This window comes from Schistocerca piceifrons, chromosome 2 (assembly GCF_021461385.2).
Source record: "Schistocerca piceifrons isolate TAMUIC-IGC-003096 chromosome 2, iqSchPice1.1, whole genome shotgun sequence".
Classification (NCBI taxonomy): Eukaryota; Metazoa; Arthropoda; class Insecta; order Orthoptera; family Acrididae; genus Schistocerca; species Schistocerca piceifrons.
Genome location: NC_060139.1, coordinates 786,668,318 through 786,692,861, shown reverse-complemented (window position 1 = coordinate 786,692,861; position 24,544 = coordinate 786,668,318).

Below are 24,544 nucleotides of genomic sequence, written 5' to 3'. Positions count from 1 at the left end.
GAGTGTACCGTGTTCAAAGATTTGGAGGTCAGTACGTTCTGCAATGTTATACCTCCACACACCACAACATCTGTACTATCAAAATGATTGACAATGTTCTCGGGTGCATTAAGAATCCTCGTATCGGGACAGGTGGGAACACATAATGCACGCAGGAACTGGTCACTAAAAACCATAGGTCACAAGTCAGTATTGTTTCTAGAGAATGTTGCCACATCACCTGCATCAAACTCATGTCAGCTGGTAACCCCAGTAGCCGATATTCCCTCTCTCCCCATTGAAAAGGGGATCGTGCCTACTAGTCATCACTGATTTCGTCCAGATTCGTAGTTTATGCAGGGCTTGGTCTCAAATAAATGTGATAGAAGTAGGAGATCAAGATGGCCAAGCGTTTAAAGACAATACTGTTCTTGGCACAGGCCATGCAAAGCAAAAGTTGTTTATCTTAGGGTATTTTGCAGGTAACGGTTGGCATAGAGGAAAGGGTCGTGGGGTCGAGGCTCTAAGTTCAAATCTTTATTGCTTTCAATTTTTACGTTACTTTCAATGCTAATAAACCGAAATAATGCTCAATGGGTTTTAGTTATTAATATTTTCATACAAGGCATGAAAAGGGGAGGTCAATGAAATCTTGGGACTGCGGATAAATTTCCAGAAGCGGTTTGTAAAGTGTGCACGATAATCAATAAATACAGTACATTGAGCATTATTTCGTTTTGTGCAGTGTAAGTAATGTGAAAATTAAAAAGGTTTCCGCATATGAACACGACCGCACGACCCTCAGTTTACCATTGTGTACTCCTTCCGCTGTGCCAACAATCGGGTGAAAACTACGGCAACGTAAAAGACTCACTCTTGGTCCGTCCCAGTTCTATAAACGCAATTTCTTTGTAACTTTGGCCATCTGGAGCTCCCAATTCCGTCACTTTTATTTCTAGCCACACCCTGCGTATACCATAAAGATGAACTAAATCGGTGATGATGATTCGGCGCGGTCCCCTTGTACTGTATGTACAACGGAGCTACTCCGAGACTAAAATAACGCAACTTCACACGCCCCTAAACTCTCTGAGTAATGTTGCTACCTTGCGAAAGGAAGGAAGAATCATAAAAATGTAACATCCCGTCGACAGGGCGAGCATTCGAGACGGAGCAAAACTGGGATTACGAAAGAACGGGGAAGGAGGCCGGCCACGCACTTTTCAGAGGAGCCATCCTAACATTTCCATGGAACGATTTAGGGAAATCAAGGAAAACCTCAATTTGGGTGATTGGACGGTGATTGGAACCATGTTAGCCCTGAATCGGAGTACAGGGTGCAGACCACTGCGCCACCTCGTTCGGTGCTTCGTGTGTTGTGTGTTGTGTGTGTGTTGTTTCGGGAAGGAGACCAGACAGCGAGGTCATCGGTCTCATCGGACTAGGGAAGAACGGGGAAGGAAATCGGCCGTGCTCTTTCACAGGAACCATGCCGGCATTTGCCTGGAGCAATTTTGGGAAATCACGGAAAATTTCAATCAGGATCGCAGGGTGTGGCTAGAAATAAAAGTGACAGAATGCGAGTCCAGTGTGCTAGCCACTGCGCCCCCTCGCTCGGTGTTCGGTGCTTCCTCGTCAGGAGAAGTACACGGGTACAATACCATATTCCACATAGACAAAGAATCGAATGACAACAACGACGAAAAAAATTGTTCAAATGGCTCTAAGCACTACTGGACTTAACATCTGAGATCATCAGTCCCCTAGACATAGAACTACTTAAACCTAACTAACCTAAGGACATCACTCACATCGATGCCCGAGGCAGGATTCGAACTTGCGACCGTAGCAGCAGCGCGGTTCCGGACTTGAGCCCCTAGAACCGCTCGGTCACAGCGGCCGGCTACACTGAGGAGACAAAAGTTATGGGACAGCTCCCAACATCGTGTCGTAAGTTATTTAGTCGGTAGTAGTGCAGCAGCTCGATCTGATGTGGACTCAACACGTCGTCGGACCCCTCCTGCAGAAATACGGGATGATGCTACCTCTAAAGCTGTCCACAACTCCGAAAGTTTTGCCGATGTACAATCACGCCCCACGAATGTTCGATGGGATTCATATCACACGGTTTGCGTGACGAAGTCCTTCCCTCGAGATGTCCAGAATGCTCTTCAAATGAATTACGAACTACTGTGGCCCTGTAACATGGTGCATTGCCATCCATAAAAATTCCTTTGTTGACATAAAAGTTTTCTGGTTATGATACCGCGTCATATTGTATAAAACTGGAGAAAACCATAGTTTTGGCCACGGTTGCAGCGGCCTTCTTTTAGGTCTACTGGTGACCTCTGTCGTTTGCGAGCAGGTGGCCGAACATAAACATTTCCAGTCAATGAACGGTTCAACTGGATCAGAATACGCAGTCTTCAGTGTAACTACAGACATCATGGAGCCACCAACAACTTGCACAATGATGATGATGAGGTCCCATATTCCGAGGAGTGTAGTAGACGATGCGGGAGACCCCCACCGCCGACTAGGCAAGGTAATAGTGGAGGTGGTGTGGCATTGCCTTCCTCCGACCGTAATGGGGATGAATGGTAATGATGACGACACAACAACACCCAGTCATCTCGAGGCAGGGAAAATCCCTGACGCCGCCGTGAAGCGAGCCCGGGACCCCGTGAATAGAACACGGGACCCCGTGAGCGGGAAGCGAGAACGCTACCGCAAGACCATGCACAATATCTTGTGAAAATTTCGGTCCGTGGACTCGTGCGCTCTGCGTGACGCGTTAACCCTGCCACTGGTACTTACCAACTAAAATCGGGGCTCATCTGGATTTTCCAGTCGATCAGGGCCCAAAGTATGTGTTCACGAGCCCAGGAGAGGCGATTCATGGTATTTGGTTTTGTTACGCACTCATACCGGTCGTCTACTGCCATAGCACATTAACACCAAATTTCACTGTAATGTCCTAACTGACACGTTCTTCGTACGTCTCACATTGATTTCTGCTGTTGTTTCATGCAGTGTTGCTTGTCTGTTACCACTGGCAACTCTACGCAAACGCCTCTGCTTTCGAACGTTAAGCGAGGGCCATCGGCCACTGCATTGTCCGTGGTGAGAGGTAATGCCTGAAATTTCGTATTCTCTCCACGCTCCTGACACTGTGGAACTCGAAATATTGAATTCCTCAATGATTTCAGAAATCGACTATCCCAAGGTCTAGCTCCATCTAACGTACCATTCCGCGTTCAGAGTCTGCTCATCCCCGTAGTGCGGTCATAGTCAAGTCAGAAACCTTTCTACATGTATCAGCTGAGTGTAAATGACGTCTCCGCCAGTGCACTTGCCTTCTATACCTAGTGCACGAGATTCTACGAGATCCATGCATATCTTCATCCCATGACTTGCCACCTTCGTGTATATTGGATCTGACAGACATTATTAATACGAGGGCTACTCATGAATTAACCTCTGATTGCTTATTAAAGAATCAAAAAAATATATAAAAGTTCTGTATAGAATCCGCTCTTTCCACAAACTCGTCATCCAAGCATTCAACGTACAGTGACACCAGTTTCTCTGTCCCTTATTCAAGCAGTGAGGCCATCGGGGTGCTTCAGCGATCTGTTGACAGCATTTTACAGCTCATCGTCGGTCGTGATGTGCTGCGTCCTCAGCCACATCTTCATCCTGGGGAAGAAATTAATGTCGTTTGGTGCCCGAATCGAGACCTGAGGGAGGATGCTTCGAAAATAAAAGACTCCCAGCCTTTTTCCTTCAGTCGATTAGGAATACAGGATCACGTATTTCTGTGAAGGAGATTGATTTCTTCATAAACTAAGTTCAATAACTTCGTCAACATGTTGCATAGCTTCATTAGTCACGTCTGAATGTCTTCCTTGACCAGCTTCGTCATGTGCATCTGTGAAGGCAGCTATGAATTTTCTGCACACTCCCTCCCAATACCATCATTCATAAACCCAGTCCCATTCAAATGACATAATAGTAGTTTAATCACTGGGTGGGGGAATTGACTCCTGCTTTGAAGAAACAAGTATTTCGCAACTGGCAGGAGATGCAGTAACACTTTCCATTTCTAGAGTTTACTGTTTACTAGCTGCCGAACGCTACAGAGAGCTGTTGCATGCAAAGAGACCTTCAGTTTTCTTAAAAAAAATGGTTCAAATGGCTCTAAGCACTATGGGACTCAAAATCTAACGTCATCAGTCCACTAGACTTAGAACTACTTAAAACTAACTAACCTAAGGACAACACACACAGCCATGCCCGAGGCAGGATTCGAACCTGTGACCGTAGCAGCAGCGCGGTTTGGGACGGAAGCGCCTAGAGCCGCTCGGCCACAGCGGCCGGCCTCTTTCCCATATACACAAGTTTCATTAAGATAAAAGCGTTTGCTTATTTTTAATAATGTGTACACAGAATTTAGCCTGTAATTGAAAATTATTTCATGATGATTTCTCCAGTCGCAAAAGATTGCACGTCAGTCAGCTCCATTCGGATCTCTGGGAAGGATAGGGCAAGATGGGAGTGACTATGAAGAAAACACTAAATAAGAACGAACGAACAGGAGACGAAGAGTGAAATGTATGAGATCTGGATGTTGTAGGAAAGTGAGGTATATTGAAACTGGAAATGTACATTAAAGGTACAATAGGAGTGAATGAATTGCAATAGTATGAAGATAGGAATTTATTGGCATACAAATAAAATGAACTACACAGAGGTGACAAAAGTCGTGGGACACCTCTTAATATCGTGTCGGACCTCCTTCTGGCCAGTGTACTGCAGCAGCTCGACGTGGCATGCACTCAACAAGTCGCTGGAACTTTCCTGCAGTAATATTGAGCCGTGCCGCCTCTGTAGCCGTCCATTATTGCGAAAGTGTTGCCGTTGCAGATCGTTGCGCACACAGCGACCTCTCGACTATGACCTATAAATGTTCGATGGATTTAATGTCGGTCGATCTGGATGGCCAAATCATTCGCTCGAACTGTCCAGAATGTCTTCAAACCAATCCTGTTGCGACTGACAATTCGCAATTTTTCACAAACACAACTTTTATTGATGTAAGTTCACAAGGCTGATGACTGATCACACAAACTAAAGGTAACAATAACGAAAAAAGTCTCATAATTGAGGCAAACATAAGTTGACTTCTAGTTTTGCACAAAGGTTCGTTGTAACGCACACACTAGTAACAGAAAAATTCCGAGACTAAGATGTTATCTTCACGGTAGCTGTACACGAGGTCGGCACCCAGTGTGAACTGAACTTCGGGCCTGGCTAGCCTCTAAATAGTAGTCTCCAGCCAATCAGGTTTGGCCGTACTCATACTTCCTGCAGGCCGTGGGTCGAACTCCCCCTGCAGGAAATAGTGCTCGGCATGTCTGTTTCCATTATCTTGTATGTAAATAGCCGGTGTTTACCATGGTGCTTTTGGGTACGCCTTTTGGCATAGACAATCTCGTCCTCTGTGGTGTTATATGGGTTGCCGGCCCTTAGGGGCTACCTTGCCTCCGGTATAAAAAATCCAAAACAATGTGGTCCGGTGACGTGACATACTTGTTTGGAAACATGAAGTCCATAAATGACTGTAAATAACCTCCAGGTAACTGAAAATAACTATTTCCAGTAAAAGATCTGTTCAGTTGGTCCAGAGGATCCAGTCCATTCCATGTAAACACAGCCCACCCCATCATAGAGCGCCCACCAACTTGCTCAGTGCCTTGTTGGGTATGCGCCACACTCGAACCCTACCATAAGCTCCTGCCAACTGAAATGGAGACTCATCCGACCAGGTCACGGTTTTCCAGTGGTCCATATTCAACCGATGCGGTAGCGAGCCCAAGAGAGTCGCTGCAGGTGATGTGCTGTTAGCGGAGACAGTCGCGTTTGTCGTCTGCTTCCATAGCCCATTAACACCACATTTCGCCGCACGGTCATACCGAATACTTTCGTCGTACGTCCCGTACTAATTTATGCTGTTATTTCACGTAGTGTTCCTTGTCTGATAGCAATTACAACTGAACGCACATTGATTCCTGCGGTTATTTCACGCAGTGTCGCTAGCCTTATAGCACTGACAACTCTACGCAGATGCCGCTGCTCTCGGACGGTAAGAGAAGGGCATCGGCCACTACATTGCCGGGATGAGAGGTAATGCCTGAAATTTCGTATTTAGGCACGTTCTTGACACTTTGGGTAGCGGAGTATTGAATTTGTGAACGAATTCCAAAATGGAATGTTCCGTGCATCTAACTCCAATAACCGTTCCGCGTTGAAAGTCTGTTAATTCGCGATGTGCGCCCATGATCTCGTCGGAAACCCTTTTCACATGAATTGCTTTGGTGCAAATGATAGCTCCGCCAATGTACTGCTATTTTACACCGTGTGAAGCAATCCTACCACCGTCTGTATTTGTGCATGTCGTTATTCAATGACTTTTGTCACCTCGGTTTAGTAATAGTTGCAGAAAACTCTGCAATGTGAATACGATTAATAATGGATAGAGATGTCATGCGAAGAGCGAGCCTCCGTGAACAGTTTGATTTTCTCATCAAAATCGGTCACAAATCAATGGTAATAAGAATTGTTCAGGTATGCGTCCCGAACAACGACACAAACAAAGTCCACGACGGCACTGCACGGGGAATTCAGTATACAGGGTGAGTCACCTAACGTTACCGCTGGATATATTTCGTAAACCACATCAAATACTGACGAACCGATTCCACAGTCGAGGAGAGGGGCTAGTGTAATTGTTTAATACAAACCATACAAAAATGCACGGAAGTATGTTTTTTAACACAAACCTATGTTTTTTAAATGGAACCACGTTAGTTTTGTTAGAACATCTGAACATATAAACAAATACGTAATCAGTGCCGTTTGTTGCATTGTAAAATGTTAATTACATCCGGAGATATTGTAACCTAAAGATGACGCTTGAAACCTCCGACATTAAGTTGCGTGTTGTAACAAACACGGGGCACGGTCGGCGAGCAGCATCTGCAGGGACATGTTTACGATGACGACCGTGTTTACGAGTGTGGCTGTAGTGCACTGTTGTGGTTTGGTCTAGCTGTGGCAGTGTCCGCATGTAGCGCTTGCTGCTATTGTTATTCTGCATTCGTTTCCGCAAGCAGACCAACTGTAGTACACCGTGTTACCAGACGTCTGTGGTGGTGGTGGTTAGTATTTAACTTCCCGTCGACAACGAGGTCATTAGAGACGGAGCGCAAGCTCGGGTTAGGGAAGGATTGGGAAGGAAATCGGCCGTGCCCTTGCAAAGGAACCATCCCGACATTTGCCTGAAACGATTTATGGAAATCACGGAAAACCTAAATCAGGATGGCGGGAGATGGGATTGAACCGTCGTCCTCCAGACGTCTGTGATAGTGTAGTGTTGTAAGAACTGTGACCATGGTGTATTCGAACTCCAAAAAGGCGGAGATGATACTCATCTATGGCTGAAGCCTGCAGGGTGTATGCAGAACGGTACCCGGACAGAGAGCAGAGCACATTGCGAAACATCTACCTCCAACTGTATGCAACTGGTGCGGTCGTAGCACGCAAACGGGTCCGTAACAGGCCCGTCACAGGAGAAGCGGGTGCAGTTGGTGTGTTAGCTGCAGTTGTCATGAACCCACACATGAGTACACGGGACATTGCGAGAGCTGGTGGCCTGAGTCAAAGTAGTGTCATGCGCATACTGCATCGTCACCGCCTTCACCCGTTTCATGTGTCGCTACATCAGCAATTACATGGTGATGACTTTAATCATCGAGTGCAATTCTGTCAATGGGCGTTTACAGAGAATGCGTTGCAGTTCTACCTGTTTACCGATGAAGCGGGTTTCACAAACCACGGGGCAGTGAATATACGGAACATGCATTACTGGTCCGTGGACAATCCTCGCTGTCTCAGACAGGTAGAGCGACAGCGACCGTGGACTGTAAATGTATGGTGCGGAATCATTGGCGACCACCTCATTTGTCCTCACTTCACTGCAAGGGCCCAAACAGCTGCTACATACATCGCGTTTCTACAGAATGATCTGCCAACGTTGCTCGAAAATGTCCACTGGAAACGCGTCGACGTATGTGGTATCAGAATGATGGTGCACTTGCACATTCCGCAATTAACACTAGGCTGACCCTTGACAGGATGTTCGACGGGCGTTTCATAGGACGTGGAGGACGCGTAAATTGGCCACCCCGTTCTCCTGATCTTACGCCTCTGGACTTCTTTCTGTGGGGTACGTTAAAGGAGAATGTGTACCGTGATGTGCCTACAACCCCAGAGGATATGAAACAACGTATTGTGGCAGCCTGCGGCGACATTACACCAGACGTACTGCGGCGTGTACGACATTCATTACGCCAGAGATTGCAGTTGTGTGCAGCAAATGATGGCCACCACATTGAACTTCTATTGGCCTGACATGGCGGGACACACTCTATTCCACTCGGTAATTGAAAACGGAAACCACGTGTGTACGTGTACCTCACCCCTCATGCTAATGTACATGTGCGTCAGTGAAAAAGACCAATAAAAAGGTGTTAGCATGTGGACGTAATGTGCTGTTTCAGTCTCTTCTGTACCTAAGGTCCATCACCTTTCCCTTTGGATCCCTCCGTAATTCGGTGCTCTCCGATACACACGATCGAACAGCGGGGGAGTGGTACTCAAGCGTCAACTTTAGGTTACAATATCTCCGGATGTAATTAACATTTTACATTGCAACAAACGGCACTGATTACGTATTTGTTTATATGTTCAGATGTGCTAACAAAACTAACGGGATTCCATTTAAAAAAAGTAGGTTTGTGATAAAAAACATACTTCCGTGCATTTTTTATGGTTTGTATTAACCAATTACACTAGCCCCTCTCCTCACGTTCGGTCTGTGGAATCGATTCACCACTATTTGATGTGGTTTAAGAAATATATCCAGCGGTAATGTTAGGTGACTCACCATGTATAAGAGGGAATGAAAATGTGATAGGCGACGTAGATGCGAACTCTCCGTGTAGCCTACAGTTATGGAAGAAATACGGGCTTGGCAACACAAATCAGAGAGGGGGAAGACTCCGAAAGATCTGCAGTACCTTTCAGCTATTAATAGCAAATACGCTGTTCAAGAATCACATCTGACGTATTTAGAAAAGTCCTGGAGATCTGGGAAGCTGTTATCATGCTCAAATATATCAGAATGGCCTGATTTGCTTTTCGCCTCGTTTGGCATATCCGAAAGAACTGATACCATCTTCATATAGTTAAGGCTAAACGCCCATTGACCTGCTTCTTCTGTGCTGGATGCACACGCATTGCCGAACTCTTACGGGACTCGGTAAGATTGTCTGCCGCGAGTAATGAGTGTAATGGCCACGAGAGAGTGGACATTTATTTGGGAATGTGGGTTTCACGAGGAGACATATTATCTTCCGTGCCCTTGGTGGCCCAGATAGATAGAGCGTCTGCTGTGTAAGCAAGAGATCCCGGGTTCGAGTCCTGGTCGGGGCACACATTTTCGATTGTCCCCGTTGATATATATCAACGCCTGTCGACTGCTTAGGGTCTTGATTTAATTATCATTTCATAGTTAAATAAGAACAGCGAATAGACATTAAATATCGATTTTTTTAAGAAATAGCGATGTGTGTGCATAATTAAAATAGATACAATACAATGAAAAGATGTATGTTGAGTAGGAGTCAAATCTTGCATATATGGTCATTGTTGATTACACAAAATAGATGTTAACTATATAACAGTTTTCTATCAGTAGGAAAAGAAGTCGTATGTTTGAATGTGAAATAGTGTGCTGAAAAGTTCCCTGTCTGACTGGTAGTCGAAACTGGCACCTATCATTATTTTTCAAAATGCACTATGATATGTTATGAATCATATTTTTCGGTACCAATAAGGAGAGTGTATTCTAGAGCTTGAAATAGCGTGACGAAAATTTTTATGCTGGGCCAGGATTCGAATCCAGGCGCCTTCTGGACAGACGAAGGGAGAAGTATTCTAGAGCAGAAAGATTTTGCAGGTCAACAAAACACACGCGGAAGTGTGCTAATTCGTTGCCTGGGGCCACTGGCTGTGTCTGCGAGTGATCTGCATTGCTTTTCGACGTCCTCCGGCGTCCTGCTGAGGTTATTTGTTGTGCTCAGGCGGCTCACCGGCCGCACCGCGGCTCCGGCCAGCCCGCTGGGGTCAAATCGATACGCCGTTCAGAAAAGCGTCCGTCGGCGTTTACTCACCGAGCCTAATTCAGTCGAGTGTGGGCCGGCCCGACGCGGGCTCCGTAACGAACGGCTAATGCGCCGAGTGCTACTGCACTTCGTGCCCCTTAGGCACCTTTCTACACACAGGCGTGGAAAGGGAGGCCAGAAATGCCGATACATCTTTCGTTCCGTAACAAATGGGCGTTTTCTAGGGATATGTGAATATCAAACCATTGTTATCCTCATCACTCATATCACTGAATTTATCTACCGCGCATTGTAATCAGTACCGACTGTGAAAGAGCCGAAAAACTCGATAAATATTAAATATAAGCGAATTTTTTTATTCTCTAACAGCATGAAATGTATTAATTACATTTACCCACAAATTTCCCAACACAAAGGTTTTTAATAGAACTTCAGTAGTGCATAATACGTCCCTAGCATGCCAAATCGTTACAGCATGAGGAGGGATGAAAAGGACGTGCGCAGAATAGCGGTTTGTCGAGGTCTTGATGCTCGGTTCCTATTTGATCTTGGAACAAGGGTTAAAGAATTTTTGTTCAGCCCGAGCCAGTGGCCATTTTTGTAGCCATTCGAACATCCGTCTTAATGTAACTATGTTACGATATATTAAGCAAGGTTTGAAGAATGAACCGGAGCTGGCGCCCAGGAAAATTGTGCGAAACGATTAATCTCTTTTGCAAAAGATTTTACTTTGAAGAAACTAATGCTTAGCTAATGGCTCCAGTTGTACGTGCATCGTCGAATTTTACACACAAAAACAGTCATCCTTAAGTAATTCCAAAGTGCAGCGAGACTGGTGGCTAAAATTTGGTCCACCGGTGTATTGGAACTTGATCTTTGACCGCGCTACGATTGGATTTTACGTGCAAGAAACACGTTATCCAGGAAGGTGTTTCAATCGTGGCGCTTCTGTACTTAAAATTTGTACGAATGGGCTCAAACTTTCCACGATAGTAGATAAATACATGAATTAAAACTAATTTTTAATCGAATAATCTTTATCCATTATCGAGATAGGTTGGTTTGAAATCGATCTAAATGTAGCACGTAAAATTAGTTATTAAGTGAATTGAATGTGCTGAAACTCTCTAAAGTGAATCAAATAAAAGAAGAATGCATTTTTACTATAAAATCAGAAATTCAATTTCAAGACTCCAGCTTCATTTAGACTTTATGTGCAAAAAGCACGTTTTTCAAAATTATCTTTTGCGTACCCCTATTCGATGTTTTAAAATGGCTCTGAGCACTATGGGACTTAACATCTATGGTCATCAGTCCCCTAGAACTTAGAACTACTTAAACCTAACTAACCTAAGGACATCATACAACACCCAGCCATCACGAGGCAGAGATAATCCCTGACCCTGCCGGGAATCGAACCCGGGAAACCGGGCGTAGGAAGCGAGAACGCTACCGCACGACCACGAGATGCGGGCTATTCGATGTTTTAAACTTGTGCATATCGATTCAAATTTTATAGCAAGATAAGGAAATTCATGGTAATTAATGATCGTCTTGTTTTGGGATAACATTACCTGCTGCCAAGACACAGCAGTCTAAAATTGCACAAAAAATTCACGTAAAATCCGATTTTACCTGAATCTCACTTGCTGAGACGGTTTAGAGTCTTACAGGTAATAATGAAAAATATATTCTTACGGTTATTTTGAAAAGTGTTTGAAAAACCTTTCATCGTCCGGTTTTTACCTGCGAAAAGTCACACGTTTGTACGTGAAACTGTGTTTCGGGGAAATGCGTTGCATTTTAAGAGCTGTAACTGGATATAATCAAAAAACTGATTATTACAGATGATTATCGTTTCGTTGCTTATACGTTAAAGAGTTTATTCGCCAGTCGAATAAAACCATCCAAAATGTGAAAACAATGCCAATACCATATCAGAATTATGCCGAGCTCAGTACAGAATAGTATACTATCTGATCGAGCAATCAAAGCCTTATCCATGACCATGCAGAAAATCAAACTAACCAAAAATTGCTATAAACATAACTGTCAGAAAAAGGTAATCTTATTTATAATCAATGTTTTATGACAAGCTTAGCACAGTATTTAATATTTCGTTTGGTATGTTATTTATATTTATTGTTATTTTGTGCACTGTATTCAGAATTTATGGCTATTTTTCATATGTTTTCGTATACTGTCTCATGCGTATATGCGAAAAAATGTGTACACTATGAAACAAAAGTTTAAAAAATTAAAAATTTACAAAATTAAAAAAGTATAAAACACAATAATAAAATCACAACAGCAATAAAAATGAAATATACCTGTAAATAAAAAAGAATTAAACAAAAGTCCCCTCGCGGGCATTTGGTCTTAACGTGGTGGTGAGGCTCGTGTGCCCCGAAGATAGGGTAGGCTGTACTGGACAAGTCTAATCAAACCAGGCAGGTAACCGTAGAGGAGACAGACAACGACAGCTGTCTCAAGCAACATGGTTCTAAAGATAATAAAGAAACCTATAACGCATGTCCTCACCTGAGCCTACATAGATCTACATCCGTTGCGAAGCTATGACAGACTAATGTCAAAATTATGCTAGAGTAAAAGATGGGAACCAAAATGAAAATTGCTCCTGTCATAGCACAAAAAGAGGAATATGCCCTGGGCAAAGGTAGGGGCATAAAAGAAGGGAACTAGCTTTACGACTTACCTGGCAGCTTCAAAGACACTGAAATCAAAACATGTGGATATATCCAAGATTTTAACCAGCGCAGTGAGATCAAGGTGTTGGCACACCCGTATCTTGAAATTCTAGGCTTAAGTCTTGCGCAAAATGCAGAACATTAGCCAGTCCTTGAAAACAAAGTATAACATCATATCTTTGAAAGCATACATGTAACAGCAAAAAAAGTTTTTTCGGGGGAGAAAGTTTCTGGTTCTGAATTTGTTCCTGGGGGCGTCAGAATTTTTTTTTTAATTCTGGAATTGGGGGGGGAGGGAGTTGGGTTTTTCCCGAGGTTACATTTCTTCCCCAAAACCCACCCTTAGTTACATGTATGGTGAGGGGTGTAAGACCAAATCTACCGAAATTTATGTGCTACTAGACAGTGAGATGCATCCACAGTAGAAAATATTCGGAAGTGAGGGTGCATCTGTAAAAGAAAGTATCCTAGAGTGGAGAAGGATGTATCCTAAGCTTTAATGACACGTTGGGCGATATTGCACGACATGACAAGTGCCATGCCGGATGACATGATGGCATGTGTCATGTCATATGACAGGACACATGTATCATGTTACTTTAATTCACACGATGCATTATGTTACATGAGATGGGTACTAATACTAACAAGTCCCTAACTCTGCACAGGACATATCCGGCTCTTTTGTGCTATGATAGGAGCATTTTTCTTTCTGGTATATAAAATGGCGGAGCTTCACCAAAGCATATTTACCTAACAAACATGTAAGTGACGCGCGTGTTACATCAACGCGTCTCTACGGGCTACAAGCCTTGTCTTCACACCTAACGTAATTGTGTGCCTGTGATAACAGCTTACAGAGTGGGAATAATCAGAATTTTATCACATGGAAATGTTATACACTCCTGGAAATTGAAATAAGAACACCGTGAATTCATTGTCCCAGGAAGGGGAAACTTTATTGACACATTCCTGGGGTCAGATACATCACATGATCACACTGACAGAACCACAGGCACATAGACACAGGCAACAGAGCATGCACAATGTCGGCACTAGTACAGTGTATATCCACCTTTCGCAGCAATGCAGGCTGCTATTCTCCCATGGAGGCGATCGTAGAGATGCTGGATGTAGTCCTGTGGAACGGCTTGCCATGCCATTTCCACCTGGCGCCTCAGTTGGACCAGCGTTCGTGCTGGACGTGCAGACCGCGTGAGACGACGCTTCATCCAGTCCCAAACATGCTCAATGGGGGACAGATCCGGAGATCTTGCTGGCCAGGGTAGTTGACTTACACCTTCTAGAGCACGTTGGGTGGCACGGGATACATGCGGACGTGCATTGTCCTGTTGGAACAGCAAGTTCCCTTGCCGGTCTAGGAATGGTAGAACGATGGGTTCGATGACGGTTTGGATGTACCGTGCACTATTCAGTGTCCCCTCGACGATCACCAGTGGTGTACGGCCAGTGTAGGAGATCGCTCCCCACACCATGATGCCGGGTGTTAGCCCTGTGTGCCTCGGTCGTATGCAGTCCTGATTGTGGCGCTCACCTGCACGGCGCCAAACACGCATACGACCATCATTGGCACCAAGGCAGAAGCGACTCTCATCGCTGAAGACGACACGTCTCCATTCGTCCCTCCATTCACGCCTGTCGCGACACCACTGGAGGCGGGCTGCACGATGTTGGGGCGTGAGCGGAAGACGGCCTAACGGTGTGCGGGACCGTAGCCCAGCTTCATGGAGACGATTGCGAATGGTCCTCGCCGATACCCCAGGAGCAACAGTGTCCCTAATTTGCTGGGAAGTGGCTGTGCGGTCCCCTACGGCACTGCGTAGGATCCTACGGTCTTAGCGTGCATCCGTGCGTCGCTGCGGTCCGGTCCCAGGTCGACGGGCACGTGCACCTTCCGCCGACCACTGCCGACAACATCGATGTACTGTGGAGACCTCACGCCCCACGTGTTGAGCAATTCGGCGGTACGTCCACCCGGCCTCCCGCATGCCCACTATACGCCCTCGCTCAAAGTCCGTCAACTGCACATACGGTTCACGTCCACGCTGTCGCGGCATGCTACCAGTGTTAAAGACTGCGATGGAGCTCCGTATGTCACGGCAAACTGGCTGACACTGACGGCGGCGGTGCACAAATGCTGCGCAGCTAGCGCCATTCGACGGCCAACACCGCGGTTCATGGTGTGTCCGCTGTGCCGTGCGTGTGATCATTGCTTGTACAGCCCTCTCGCAGTGTCCGGAGCAAGTATGGTGGGTCTGACACACCGGTGTCAATGTGTTCTTTTTTCCATTTCCAGGAGTGTAGAAACGGCTTACTGCATCCAGTGGAAACACGCAACATCAGTTTCAACAGTTTCTTGATGTCTTCACTTGAAAGTGCAAGTGATAGTGCTGTTCCTCAAATCGGATCACACAATGTCTTAAATGCTGATGTCATCAGTATCTTAATTATTACACATCGCGATGTGTGTTCAGTCCGTTAGAGTCTCTCTACAAAATCGTGCAGTCACCACGTGCCATAATGAGGTCGGCCACATCTTGCTGCCAGAGCATATTTAATCCAAATGTTCAAGAAAACAGCACAGTCATATGGCTCCTGGATCACTCGAACCAGGTCTAACTTATAGTCTTTACTGTGCTTTGTGTCTCGTTGAAGTGGGTGCTATCCCAATGACCACCCTTGAAATACGATTTCACTATATGATCGACGCGGCTATATCATATTAAACGTCACATGGTAAGTCTACAGGGTTAAAACAACGGACGCTGAAAGTGGACATTAGGATGGAATCCGATCCATTGCATAGCAGGCTAAATTTATAATAATAAGATTCCTGACTCTTCAGGTAAATCAAATGTTATCCTGTTGCTGTTAAGTACCTCTAAACAACGGGCAATATTCTGCTCTCCTTCCACTTTGTTAATGCCGCCGTATACGATTTCTACCCCAGGTTGTAAACAGTGAATATGAAACCAAAGACTTGCAGTCGTATGTTGAGACCGCCTAGCTATTTCTTTTTATAATCTCATAACAAAACAGAAGGAGATTTTTCGAGTGTATCTAGGAACACGTTCAATGGCAGAAAATGGATATATATATATATATATATATATATGTGTGTGTGTGGGTGTGTGTGTGTGTGTGTGTGTGTGTGTGTGTGTGTGCTTTGAAACAGCTATCCATGCTACTCTATCCTGTGCAAGCCTCTTCATCCCTGAATAACGACTGCTTCTTAAATGTCAGAATCTGTTTACTGTATTCATTTCCTGGCCTCCCTCTACAATTTTTACCCCTCACACTTCCTTCCAATACTAAGCTGGTGATCCCTTCAAGGCCCAGAATGTGTCCTATCAGCCTGTCCCTTCTTCTAATAAGATTGTGGATAACAAAGCCCATCTACTGTCGTTTCATAATCTAATTCCCTCAGCATCACCTGATTTAATTCGACTACATTCTATAATCTTTGTTTTGTTTCTGTAGACGTTCATCTTATATCCTCCTTTCAAAACATTGACCATTCCATCCATGTCATTTGCCGTCTCTGACAGAACAAATATCATCGGCAAACTTCCAACTCTTTATTAATTCTCTCTGATCTTTAATTCTTACTCAAAATTTTTCTTTTGTTCCCTTTACCGCTTGCTCAGTGCAAAGACTGAAGAACGTCGGCGGTAGGCTACAATCCTGTCCCACTCCCTTCTCAACTATTGCTTCCTTTTGATACTCTTCGACTCTTATAACTGCCGTCTGGTTTCTGTGTAAGGCTTAAATAGCCTTTCGATAATTGTATTTTATCCCTTCTAAGATAGTATTCTAGCCATCGTTGTCAAAAGCTTTATGTAAGTCTATAAATGCTACAAATGTAGATGTGCATTTCCTTAACCTATTTCGTAAGATAAGTGGTAGGGTCGGTACTGTCTCGCATGTTCTTACATTTCCCCGGAATCCAATCCAACCTTCCCGGAGGTCACCTTCTACCATTTTTTTCCATTCTATTGCAAAGAGTTCATATTAGTATTTTGCAGCCATGACTTATTAAACTGATAATTGGGTAATATTCGCAACTGACAGCACACGTTTTCCTTGAAATACAAATTACTACATTTTTCTTGAAGTGTGAGAATGTTTGGCCCGTCTCATACATCTTGCACACTAAGAGTAGATGGAAGAGTTTTACGGTGGCTCAGTACTTCTAACGGATTGTCGACTACTTCGGGTGCCTTGTTTCGAATTATGTTTCTCAGTGCTCTGCAGTGATCACGCAGTATCATATCCGCCATCTCAAATTCATCCACTTCCTCCTCCATTTCTGCAATATTCCATTCAAATTCAACTCCTGTGTATAGACCCTCTATGTATTATTCCATCTCTCATTCTTACCTTCTGTGCTGAGGACTGATTTTTTATCTGCGTTTTTGAATTTTGTACAGCTGTTTCTCCTTCCTCTAAAAGGCCTCTTATCTTTCCCCTAGTGAAATACCGTTCTAAATCCTTACATTTGTCCTCTGTCCATTCCTGCTCAGTCATTTTGCATCTCATGTCAGTCTTTTTATGATATTTGTATTCCCCTTCGTCCGCTTCATTCGCTGCATTTTAATGTTTTCTCCTCTCATCAATTAAATTCAGTATCTCCTGTGCTGGCCAAGTATTTCTGCTGTTCTGTTTCCATCGGTTCATATTCATCCATCACATTTAAATTTTCATGTCCCATACGTACACTACCCACCCCCACCCCCACTCCCCCGTCGAGAACTAAATACATTGCCATTGGTGGGGAGAATTGCGACCTCAGCCATACAGATGGCCGCACCGCTCTGGTGCAACCACAATGGAGGGGTGACTGTTGAGAGGTCAGCCAAACGTGTGGTTGCTGAAGAGAGGCACGGGGGACAGTCTGGATGGTTGACTGATCTGACCTTGTAACATTAACCAAAACGGCCTTGCTGTGCTGGTACTGCGAACGGCTGAAAGCAAGGGGAAACTACGGTCGTAATTTTTCTCGAGGGATGCAGCTCTGCTGTAAGTTTAAATGATGATGGCGTCCTCTTGGGTAAAATATTCCGGAGGTAAACTAGTCCCCCATTCAGATCTCCAGGCGGGGGCTACTCAGGAGGACGTCGTTATAAACAGAAAGAAAATTGGCGCTCTACTTATCGGAGCCTGAAAGGTCAGATCTCTTAATCGGGGAGGTAGATTAGAAAATTTAAAAAGGGAAATGGATGGGTTAAAGTTAGACATAGTGGGAAATAATAAGTTTGGTGGTAGGAGGAATACAGGGTTATCAATACAAATCCAAACAGGGCTAATGCAGGAGTAGGTTTAATAATGAATAAAATAAATAGCTCCGCAGATGACGAACAGATTGAAGTAATGTACGATGAGAGAAAAGAAATTATTCAGGTACTGAAGAGAGACGAAAATTTAATAGTCATGGGGACTGGAATTCGATAGTAGGAAAAGGAAGAGAAGGAAAATTAGTGGGTGAATATGGAATGGGGGTAAGGAATGAAAGAGAAAGCTGCCTGGTAGAATTTTGCACAGTGCATAACTTAATCATAGCTAACACTTGGTTTAAGAATCATGAAAGAAGGTTATGTACATGGATTGAGGCCTGGAGACAATGAAAGGTTTCCGACGGATTACATAATGGTAAGACAGAGATTTAGGAACCAGGCTTTAAGTTGTAAGACATTTCCAGGAGTAGCTGTGGACTCTGACCACAATCTGTTGGCTATGAGCTGTAGACTGAAACTGAAGAAACTGCAAGAACGTGGGAATTTAAGAAGATGGGACTTGGATAAACTGAAAGAACCAAGGTTGTAGAGAGTTCCAGAGAGAGCATTAGGGAACATTTGACAAATATTGGGGAAAGAAATACAGTGGAAGAAGAATGGGTAGCTTTGAGAGACGAAATAGTGAAGGCAGCAGAGGATCAAGTAGGTAAAAAGATGGCGGCTGCTAGAAATCCATGGGTAACGGAAGAGATATTGAATTTAATTGATGAAGGAGAAAATATAAAAATGCAGTAAATGAAACAGGCAAAAATGAGTACAAACCTCTCAGAAATTAGATCGACAGGAAGTTCAAAATTGCTAAGCGGGGATGGCTAGAGAACAAATGTAAGGTTTTAGAGACATATCTCACTAGGGGTAAGGTAGATACTGCCTTCTGGAAAATTAAACAGACGTTTGAAGAAAAGAGAACCACCTTTATGAATATCATGAGCACAGATGGAAAACCAGTTCTAATCTAAGAAGGGAAAGCAGAAAGGTGGAAGTAGTATATAGAGGGTTTATACATGTGCGATGTACTTGAGGGCAATTTTATGGAATTAGAAGGGGATGTAGATGAAGATGAAATATGTTATTGGGTGTAGAGTTTGACAGAGCACCGAAAGATCTAAGTCGAACAAGGCCCCGGGAGTAGTCAACACTGCGTTAGAGCTACTGATACCATTGGCAGGGCCAGCTATGACAAAACTCTTCCATCTGGTCAGCAAGATGTATGAGAGAGGCGAATACCTTCAGACTTGGAAAAGAATGTAATAATAGCAATCCCAAAGAAAGCAGGTGTTGAAAGGTGTGATAATTACCGAACTACCAATTTAATGAGTCTCACCTGCAAAATACTAACACGAATTCTTTACAGACAAATGGAGAAACTGTTAGAAGACGACCTCGGGAAGATTAGGATTGATTCCGCAGAAATGTTGGAACACGTGAGGCAATACTGGCCCATCGACTATCTTAGAAGATAGATTAAGGAAAGGCCAACCTACGTTTCTAGCATTTGTAGACTTAGAGAAAGCTTTTGACAATGTTGACTGAAATACTGTCATTCAAATTCTGAAGGTAGCAGGGGTGAAATACAGGGAGCGAAAGACTGTATACAATTTGTACAGAAACCAGATGGCAGTTATACGAGTCGATGGGCATGAAATAGAAGAGAGTGAGACTGAGTTACAGCCTATCCCCGATGTTGTTAAATCTGTATATTGAGTAAGCAGTACAGGAAACAAAAGAACTATTTGAAGTAGGAATTAAAATCCATGGAGTAGAAATGAAAACTTTGAGGTTTGCCGATGACATTGTAATTCTGTCAGAGATAGCAAAGGACCTGGAGGAGCAATTGATCGGAACGGACAGCGTCTTGAAAGGAGGATATTAGATGAACATCGACAAAAACGAAACGAGGATATTGAAATGTAGTCGAATTAATTTAGGTGATGCTGTGGGAATTAGATTAGGAAATGAGACACTTAAAACAGTAGATGGGTTTTTCTATTTGGGAAGGAAAATAACTGATTATGGTCGAATTAGAGAGGATTTAAAATGTAGACAGTAATGGCAAGGAAAACATTTCTGAAGAAGAGAAATGTTTATCGTCGAGTATAGATTTAAGTGTCTGGAACTCTTTTCTGAAAGTATTTGTATGGAGTGTAGCCATATATGGAAGTGAAAAAAGGACGACAAATAGTTTAGACAAGATGAGAATAGAAGCTTTAGAAATGTGGAGCTATAGAATAATGCTGAAGATTAGATGCGTGAATCTCGTAACTAATGAGGTGGTACTGAATAGAATTTTGGAGAATAGAAATTTGTGGTCGAACTTGAGTATATGAAGGGATCGGTTGATTGGACATGTTCTGATGCATCAAGCGATCACCAGTTTGCTATTGGAGGGGAGCGTGGAGTGTAAAAATTGCAGAGGGAGACCAAGAGATGAATAGACTAAGCAGATTCAGAAGTTGTAGGTAGCGGTAGATACTTGGAGATGAAGAAGCTTCACTGGATAGAGTAGCATGGAGAGCTGCATCAAACCAGTCTCTGGACTAAAGACCACCACAACAACAACAACTCCCTGAAATTGGTTCAAATGGTTCTGAGCACTATGGGACTTAATTTCTGAGGCCATCAGTCCCCCATAACTGAGAACTACTTAAACCTAACTAACCTAAGGACACCGCATACCTCCATGCTCTAGGCAGGATTCGAACATGCGACTTTAGCAATCGCGCGGTTCCAGACTGTTGCGCCTAGAACCGCTCGGCCTAACTCCATTAACGCCTGAGTGATTTCTCTTATCTCATCATGCATCTCTTCGGGCTCTTCATTATCTGTGAAGCTAGTTGGCACATAAACTTGTACTAATATTTTGGCTTTGTGTCTGTCTTGGACGTGGTAACGCTTTCACAACTCTGTTCATTGTAGCTTACTTGCATTATTGCTTTCTTATTATAATCATTTTTACATTTTGGTTTTGTATTTATAACTCTGTAATCACCTGACCTAAAATCCTGTTCTTTATGCCATTAGACTTCACTAATTCTCACTATATCTAACTTCAAAGTATCCATTTCCCTGTCTAAATATTCTTATGTACTTGCGCGGTCTAGGTTTCTAATATTCCAGCCAGTTTTTTTTTTTTCTTTATGACGACATTATCTTGAGTAGTTCCCGCCCAAAGATACGAATTGGGGGCTCTTTTACCACCGCAATGTTTCGTTTAAGAGGACGCACCTATCATTGAACCCCATAGTAGAGCTGAATGCCCTCGGTAAAACTTATGGCCCCCTTGCTTTGAGCCTTTTACAGCACCAGTAGTGGAAAATCGATTTGACTGATGGTAGATGGCCAGATCAGTCAGTCATCCAGATACTTGCCCCTGAAACTACTGACAAGGCCGCCACTCCTCTTAGATATCATACGTTCCTCTGGTCTCTCAACAGTTACTCCTCCATTGTGGTTTCATCTGTGATACGCCTGCCTGTATCGCTGAGGAACGCAAGCCACTCGCCACTCCATCAAAAGCAAGGTCTATATATCAAGGAGGGCATATATATAGTCAAACTATGGAAACTGAAACAACAGAAACACCTAACCAATACACTAGACAGATTCAACATCAAAATTACGTTATTGTAATAAATCCGGCTTACATATGAAAACTCACTTCGACCCTGAGAATTACACGTTCTATACACGAAAACCTGCAGTGCATATCAACACAGGACCGATAAAATTTGGCACACGTTTGGCAGGTCACAAGTCTATCACAGATTCAGTTACTACCTTCACGTCACCTTCAGAAAGACCCTCAAGACTGCCAATTAAATTAGGAAACAAGGCATATACACTGATTAATGTGTATGGAATCAAAAATTGACTACAATAGAAAAGACAGACGGTTGTTAGAAGACTTCGGGAAATCGGGAAGAAATCACGAATTCCTAAACATCACATCACGATTGTACGAATTGACTTCAGAGGACGTAAGGAAAACCAAAGAAACACATGAGAGTGACAGGACCATACACGGCTCACAACAGGAGCTATAAAAATGGTGGGCACCTCATAAGCTTCCGCCCAAATTATAATCAAGAAAATTATGCCAACAAAAGTCATGAAAACTATAAAAAAACTAAAGACATCAAAATCTCCCATTAAAACACTCGGAGATTCCAGAATGACCATGCCGCTGTCACCAAGAGGAACGGCAAAGAAGTCCTCACAGTGGAAACCAGGAGAGGATTCTTCGAGTCAGACCACTATTTACTCTAGATCAAAGCAAAATTTCAGCTTAGCAGAAGTCAGACAACCTGTACTGATCTCGAACACGTAGAAAACAATTGTAAAATCACTGAAGAAATACATAGAGTACAAACCACTAACTGGTCTGAACTCAGAGAGAAAGTGAAGCAAACAATAAAATCAGGTCAACTCCTAAAAGGGTAAACATCCACGGTAGAACATCTCATGCATACAAGCTGACGAATATAGGATTAAAGCATAAAATGATTTCAATATTCATAAAACAACAGAAAAGTGGCAAGTATTCGCAGAGATATGGGGAAAAGCCTCTAAAATTATTTGCCGAGAATAACACAAATATGATAAGAAGTTGATTGAAGTAGAAGTAAACTTTAAACTTCACCTTCAGAGAAAATTTACCTGGCTACCAACTTCCTAGCACATGATTCCAAAGACTAGACAGAGCTCTAGAAGCTACTAGAACAAATAATTATGAAATTCTAGCCAAATACTTCAGTACACTGCACAACTGTGAAGAGCCTTCTGGACCACTCCAGTTTGTAAAACCAGCATTAAATCCTGACTCACTTCCACCTTATAATGAATCACCTCCTCAAACATTCCCATTTTTTTTTATTGAGATAACCGATGTAATGTATACAATCGATTCTTGCATAGGTTAAAATTATCTCAGCTGATTTACTAAAAGAATTCATTCGATTTTGTATATGATGTACTATATTTCAAGATAAAGTGCATAAAAAAGTAATTAATTTGTTACAACCGATATGTACTCACAGTTAAAATTACTCTTCTTTTGAAAATAATTGAAATTACAAAATTTGTGGCATAATTAAAATTCATATTACTAATTGCACAATATAACATTAAAAATTAAATTTATTTCTTTTAGTTTTTAAACTCTTTGGAATAAATAGTGGGGGGCATGCCTCTGATGGAAGTAGGCATTTTCAAAGTTTGTTACCTACAATCTAATTATTAGTTTTTTTGAATGTGGAAAGTATAAAAACAATATGATGTTGAAAGATGGGACAAAAACTAAAATTTAAGAATGATACAGGCAAATCTTCATCAAGTACCTAAAAACCTGAAATTTGAGCTGCAAGAATGTACCCCTAGACAAAAATTTTAACCATCGACAATAACAATGAGATAATGAAGATTAGTAAAAAGTTATTCTTTTGTATATCTTACACCTCCGGTAGCTTTCAAATTTTGTGCAAAGAATGATAATTTTAATAGTGAAGTGTGGGAAGGTAAGATTATAACCTTCACACCAAGAATTAGAAAAAATAATTAAATTATTAAAAAGCAATAGAGAACTTGGTGAAGATGAAATTATTTCAGAATTAAGGAAACTGAATCAATAAAACATAAAATAAAAAATTCACAGACTAATATCAAAACTCTAGAAAACAGAAAATCCCAAACGAACTGAAGAACGCCTGGATGCACCCAGTCTGCAAGAAAGGACAAGAAAGCTGTCATCCAGGAAACTTTTAGAAACCACATTAAAAGTGAAATTCAAGGGCGACATCTCAAACTCATTCAAAATTCGCAGAGATGTCCGATGACAGTTCATTGGCACTCATGTTCAACGTCACAGAAGGAAAATCAATGAATAAGAAAAGAATGCCAAAGGTACCCAGACTGGAAAGGAGAAAGTAAAAAGAAACACTATGAAATGCCTGGTCTTTGCTGACTACCTGGCTATATTAACAAAAAAAGAAAGTCACGTAGAATATGACTGCAGACATGGAAAGGTTTAAGCTTGATTATCTCGGTTATATGATGGTAAGACTGAAATTTAGAAACCAGTGGCAGATGCGGACTCTGACAACAATTTGTCGACTATGACCTTTATACTAAACCCAAAGACATTGCAAAAAGGTTGGAAATTAAGTAGATGGAACTGGAGAGGTTGAAAGAATCGGAGGTTGTTGAGCGTTTAAGAGGAATTATTAAGCAATGATTGACTAGAACAAGAGAAAGAAATACAGCATAAAACCAGTGAGGAGCTACCAGAGATGCAATAGTG